Source organism: Herpailurus yagouaroundi, unplaced genomic scaffold (assembly GCF_014898765.1).
Source record: "Herpailurus yagouaroundi ecotype Mexico unplaced genomic scaffold, PumYag 196, whole genome shotgun sequence".
In the NCBI taxonomy this organism is placed as follows: Eukaryota; Metazoa; Chordata; class Mammalia; order Carnivora; family Felidae; genus Herpailurus; species Herpailurus yagouaroundi.
Window position 1 is genome coordinate 14,449,224 of NW_024412427.1, and position 6,639 is coordinate 14,455,862.

General features: G+C 54.4%; 1 protein-coding gene across 1 annotated transcript in view; it reads left to right on the plus strand.

Moving 5' to 3' along the window:
- The first annotated feature begins 250 nt into the window (after positions 1 to 250).
- Positions 251 to 6,639, plus strand: part of FAM110A (family with sequence similarity 110 member A) — a 153,465-nt gene continuing 147,076 nt past the window's right edge. Inside the window, exon 1 of the mRNA XM_040447451.1 lies at positions 251 to 749. The gene's annotated coding sequence lies outside the window, so the exon portion shown is untranslated. The remainder of the gene's footprint in view (positions 750 to 6,639) is intronic.

Sequence of the window (6,639 nt, forward strand, 5' to 3'; positions counted from 1 at the left end):
CTCAGTGGTCCGGCCCCGCGCTCCCCGCTCCCGGGGCGCGGCGGCCCGCGCGGCCCTCGGGCTGTCCGCCGGGGGGCGCCCCGCAGCCTCCCCTCCGCCCCGCCGCGTCCCGGAGTGGAAGCGCCCGGGCGGGCTGACTCAGGGTGAGTCTGCAGGTCGCGGGGCGGCGGGAGGGGCGCGGCTGACGCACCGGCCGGGGTGACTCAGGCTCGTGGCGGGCGGGGGCGGGGACGAGGGGGCGGCCGGACCTGCGGAGCCAGGATGAGTCGGCAAAACGCCGCAGTGCGCGGCTGCCCCGGCCCCGTGGGAGCCTTTGCCGGGATGGCCGGGGAGGTGATACTAATACCGACAGGAGCCAAAGGACGAAAGCTGGCGCCGGCAGACACTCTTTCTGCACGCTTTGCGTGTGTATTAACTTATTTAAACCTCCAAACAACCCCGCCAGATAGGTGTGGCCATTATCCCCCTTCTACAGATAAGTAGACTGAGGCGCAGCGAGCTTTAACTGATTTGCCCGAGGTCGTGGAGCCAGTTAACGTGGCCGAGCCCGGGTTCAGCTCCAGGCTGCCCCTCCGGAGTGCATTTTGTGCTTCACTGCTGCAGCCAAAGTAAGTGTCACGAGGAGCCTTCTGGAATGCTGCTGACAATGTGTGGGCACTGCCCCAGACACGCGGACTGTCTCATCGCCTCCTCGCTGCACCACTACGATGTAGGCGTTGGGGCCAGAATTATTGCACTGCTTTTCCAAGGTAGGGCAGCTGGAAACGAAAGTCATCGGAGCCTGCAGCCCCGGGGCCACTTACAGGGCCACCGACACCTGTTTCCGGATGTGGACACGAGGCTGCAGGGGGTGGTGGTGATGGCCTGGGTCCAGATGTGCTGAGTGCCAGCCCCACTCTCTCCCCTTCGAAGTCCTCTCTCCCCTCTGGTCCGGGTTCAGCGCCCAGTGTTTTCCGAGGCCAGGGGGAGGTAGGCAGAGGCTCCTGGTTTAAATTCCAGGTGTTGATCAGCCGTCTATGGCAACCTTAGGACTTTGGCCCAGACATGCTTGGGTTTGGATCCCCATTTGGTCACTACCTAGCTGTGTGGTCTCAGGCAAGTTGCTTAACCTCTCTGAGTCTCAGCGTTCTCTTCTTTTAAAATGGTTGTGAGGAGATGGTGGGAACACTTAGAGATAATGGCCAACGGAGGCCAGTGTGTGTGTGTGGGGGGGGTAAATCAGTGTTTACACAGCAGTAACCAAGGAAAGTGACTGGTTCGATCGTGAACACCCAGAGTGCTGAAGGGGAGGCCATATTTGACTGAGAGCATCAGGAAAGGGTCCCTGCGGCCGAGGCATTCCGCCTGGAAAAGGGCTTGGTCTTGGAGAGGGAGAGGGAAGGAGCAGGTGACAGTTTAGGGTGCAGGCTCTGAGGGCGCATTTGAACCGCGGCTCTGCCACCTGGTAAACTGTGTGGCGTGACGTGTGGGGGAGGGTAGCTCCCCTCCGCTTGCCTCAGTTTCCTCTCTGGCTCGCCAGGAGAGTAGACAGAGAGTAACACACTAAGTGTTTCGAAAGGTACTTGGCGCATACAAAGTGCCGAAGAAAAGGCAGGCAGGAAGGACATTCCACAGCCGCAGCTGCAGCCTGAGCTCTAGCAAGGAGGCGGGGCGGGTCTCAGACCTGGCGACCGACAGACGGGCCTATCTGGAAATGCAGAGTCACCCTCTTGCCTGGAGAAAACCAGAGACGGTGCGCCCTGTGGGGAGGGGAGGCTGCCGCCCGGGCTGGTTCCTGACGGGCCTGAACTCGTGAAGGGCCCGTCGCGCAAAGCTGTCACGAGTGTGGACTGTGAGAATTCACCTACGCGTCCGCTGCATCGGCCCCGTGTGGCCACTGTGGGCAGCAGGTTCTTCGGTTTTCGTCCTCTGTGTCCTAGGTTTTAATCCTTGACTTGCCCCTTGCGGTCCTCAGAAGGCTCCTGTAAGCTGGAAGCGCTCCCATCACGACACAACAAAGGTAGAACTTAGGACGTCCCTCTTGCTTCTTTTTGAGAATGAAGAAAGCTTTGCTAACCATTCCTTACTGGTCTTCCCTGCCCAGGGGCCTTTTCCCCCTAACGTTTTGGCAAGAGTTGTATCGCATGCCCATGCCCAATGGCCACGATTGGCGTAGCTTCATTGGCGGAAGTTGGAGAGCTGGCCTCTACACAGTACCTTTGTGTTTCATTTTGGATTCTCCCAAAAGTAGACGCTGGGACAAGGCCTGGGCGCAGGTAGTCTATTTGGGAAATATTCTAGTTACTACCATTGCAGAACAAACCGCTCCAAAATTCAGTGGCATAAAATCACCACTTGGCTATGCTCGCAGATTCTGTGGGTCAAGTGCTCAGACGGGGCATGGTGGGGGCTGCTTGTCTCTTCTCTGCAACGTCTGGGCCATCAGCCAGATGACGCAACAGCGGGGAGTGACTCGATGGCTCCGGCTGGAATCGTCTGGAGGCTACTTCATTTACACATCTGTTGGGCGGTATTGCCTGTCAGTCAGAACACCTCCATGGCGCCTCTCCATGGGGCCTGGGCTTCCTCATAGCCGGCTTCTAAGAGTGAGTGTCCTAAGAGAACCTGGCAGAAACTTCATGGCCTTTTCCAGTCTAGTCTTGGAAGTCATATAGCATTCTTCCTGCAGTGTTCTATTTGCAGGAGCTGTCACAAGTGTCCTCCCTCTACCCCGGCTCAAGGGAAGGGAAGGGGACACAGACTGTCTCTTGATGGAAGGAATAGGAAGGTTCTAAAAGAGCTTGTGGGTGGGAGGTGTTGTTGTGGCCATCTTTGGAACACACATCCACTGTAGGAGGCGATGCCAGGAAGTAGTGGGGAAGGGAGAAATGCCAATAAAGGGTATATGCTGATGAGCGGGTTAACTGGGTGGGCAACTAGGGCTCACTCCTGCTAGGGACTCTCTGAAGAAGTGTCCTGCATCGTGCATCAGAACTGTCCCTCTGAGGGACAGGGGGCTGAGTATATGCTCACTGACTCCTGTCCCTCCCTGGTTGAAGGTGGCCTGACGATGTGAAATTTCTGCCATTTCTGGTCTCATACACCAGGCGTTTGGGTGTGCAGAGGACTTTCCTGAATGTTTGGGAAGATGAAAGGATTTTGGTGCCATAAGGGGAACATTACATTTTAGATTCCCCCCCGCCGCCCCCCCCCCCCGAAATGCGCTTGTCCATTTCTATGTACAGGATCCTGCCATGTTGCTTTGGTCTCATTGTCTCTCTCTTGTTTTCCTCTCCGTCTTCTCTTTGTCCTTCGTAGCAACGCTTGAGTTTCCTGTTCTTCTCTTAGGCAGGAAGTTGGCCTCTGTCTCCTGCAGCTTCGGTGCCTGCGGGGCATCTCCTTGGGGGCTTGGGACAGTTTCACAGGTACACCGCTTCTCATAGTCACAAAATGACTGCTGGTGCCCATGGGGACAGGCTCCTTCTTCATTTATGTCTTAGCTCAACTCTCACTTAGCTATTATTCCAAAATACCGTAGACTGGGTGGCTACAACAATAAATGCTCATTTCCCACCGTGCTGGGAGCTGGAAGTCTGAGATCAAGGAGGGGTGAGCCCCTTCCCAGTTCACAGACTGCTGTCTTCTTGCTGTGTTCTGGGTGAGGGAGCTCTCTGAGCTCTGCCCTCAAGGGCACACATCACATTCATGAGGGCTCTGCCTGCCCCCAAACCCCACCTCCACATGCCATCGCACTGAAGATCAGGCTTCCACGTATGAATTTCGGGGGGGGGGGGGACGCACACTCAGTCCATAGCAGTTCACGTCCAGAAGAGAGAGAAACCTCCCCCAGTGATGATGGGGTCAAAGCCTTTCTCTTGGGTCTGGTTCGGCTGGCTTGAGTCAGCATTAATAATGTTCCCCAGAGACATGCCATGTGGGAGCTGCTTAAGCATGGGTGCTGGAGCCTGTCACCCACTGGGGTGACTGTGACTGGCGCAGAGGAGACCAGTCAGCCACACCCCTGAGGTCAGCCTCCTTTGAGCCACTCAGAGGGGCTCAGGGATGGGTGGATGTCTGGACAGATGTGAGGTTTGTTGCTGAGGAAGGGAGGAAGTGAAGGCTTTAGTGTCAGTGTCAGGGGCTCTCGGCCCACCTTGGATTTCAGCTGAAGTTGTGGGGGGGAAGCTCTGTGCAAGCCGGGACTCACCCAGCACTGCCAGCTTCCCAGCCCACGCTCCCTGTGTCGTCTACATGTTCCATCCCTGCGGGAGCTTTGCTCATTCACCAGCACATGCCAGAGATGTTAGGGTGTTCACTGCTGGGGACAGGAGCTGGGGGGGCAAAAGCCAGCCTTCCATTGTCACGGGTGGGCACATTGTGAGAGGTGTTCCAGACCATTTGGAACTTTCCAGACCCTTTGCAGACACCAGCAGTACCCAGCCCTGTTGTTGTAGCAGTGACCTCACTAACACACTCTGTCTTATTCCTCTTGCCCGCCCCCCCCCCCCCCCCCCCACCCCGGGTTCCTAGGATCACCTCCCAAAGACAGTGCCTGCACTTGAATCTCAGGCTCTGCTACTGGTGGGGGGAGGGGCACAAAACTAGGGCAAAGGGCCAATTTCATAGGTCATCCCCAACAGTTCTTCCTGTTGCCTGGGTTAAAATTACACATCTCTTACTAGATGTGTGACCTTGGGCCAGTCAGTCACCTGTCTGTGCCTCAGTTTCCTAACCTGCAAAATGGCCATAATGATGTCACCTAATTTGTAAGGCTGTTGGAAGAATGAAGAGAGAGGACGTGGGCAAAGTCCTTAGAACAGTGCCCAACACACTGTAAGTGCTCAATAAATATGAGCTGTTTGATTACATTTTAAATTAATAATAGATCTTGAAGGTCTCTCCGTGCTTTTGCACTTCCAGACTAGTCTCAGTGTGTTAGCCAAGATTCTTGTTTGCAAGTGACGAAAGCCAGTGTGAATTAGCTTAATGGAAATGGGGACACTTGGCTCCCTTGACTGTGGGGTGAAGCCGGGCCTCAGGGAAAAGTGGGTTCGGAGATGTCTTCTCTGTCTCTCGCTTGACAGAGGGATTACCTCCACCTTTTGATAAGAGAAGGCTTAGACGAGAGAGGTTTAAAACACTAAAAGTGTAACCTTTCATGGAAAAGAGTCTGGAAATAGGAAATCTGGGGCTGGGTTGGTGGCCCCATGGTCACTAGGGGCACAGACCCTTTCTATCTGTCCACTCCATCTTTTTAGAGTAGGGCTTTTGTTCTCAGATTGCCCTTCTGGATTAAGATTGATGTTCAAGTGTCAGCCTGGAAGGAGGTAGAGAAGTGGAAAGGCAAAAGGTCATGACCCCCTCCTTTTTGGGGGGCTGTCTCGGAACTTCCGGATAATACGTTCCCTTGCCCGTGCTTGGTCAGAACGTGGTCTCACGGCCACCCCTGGCCGCAAGGGCAGCTGGGATATGTAGTCTGCATTCAGCGTGGCAATGTGCTCAGCTAAAACTGGAGTTCTCTTACTAAGGAAAGCGAGAAGGCATAATGGTAAGTAGCTAGCAGGTCTTATGACTCAGAGAGGCAGAGAGAGGAAATTTCCAAATTCTAGCCAGATGCCCACATTTGAACCAATCAGCCATGGCCATGAGGGACAGAGACTTTTTTTTTTTTTTTAAAGCATAAGCTGCCATTATTGATTATGACTTAAATGTATGTAGTTCATTAAAAAATAATTACTGGTCGTTCGTCTGCTATCGGCTAGGCATTGTGCTAGACCTAGGGGATTTTATGATGAGCAAAAAAGACACTTCATTCTCAGTCTCGTGAAGTTTATAATCTGGTGGAGGAGACAGATAATGACCAAATAATCACACTGATTAACGGAAAAGTGTACTGATGGTAAGTGCTCTAAATGAAGAGCATGTGGCCCCTGAGGAAGTGACAATGCAGCTGGGAGATGAAGGATGAAAAGGGGCTTAACTCCTGAGGGTGGCAGTGACAACAGTTCAGATAGAGTACGTCACTGGTGGCGAGAACCGCTTGTGCAAAGGCCCTGTGGCAGGAGAGAGCAAAACTGCTGCAGCGAGGCATGTGGCCACATGGTTGAAGATTCAGCTAGAATGACTGGAAGAGCCAGGCCAGGTAAGGAAGGCTTCAGAAGTCACCCTAAGCGCGTTCCACTCCCCCGCCCAGGATGTCGTTGAAGTGTTTTAAGTAGAGAAGTGGGGGGAGTGGTAGTGACATGATCAGTAAAGATGCTGCATTTTTGAAAAGAACCCTATGGCTGCTGTGAGGAGAGGAAGGGAGGTGGGGGAGGCAGAATGGATCCAGGGAGGCCAGTGAGAAAAGGCTGGTCCCATTGTCCAGGTAAGAGTTGATGGTAGCTGTGGACTAGGGTGGGGATGGAGAAAATTGAGAGGAAGCTGGTGACAGATTAGATGCTAGGGCAGGGGAGACGGAGGTGGGAGAGGGGACTTCTGGGTCTTTTGGCTGCAAGCTGGGATGGGTGCTGGCGCCATCCTCGGAGGTGGGGAACCCTGGAGGAGAACCACACCGCAGCCTCCGACTTGGGCTGGTCTGCGCGCTGTTGGGATATTGGGAGTGGCCTGCAGGCAGATACGGATTTGCAGCTCAGAGAGGAGGTTGGAATTGAAAATGTG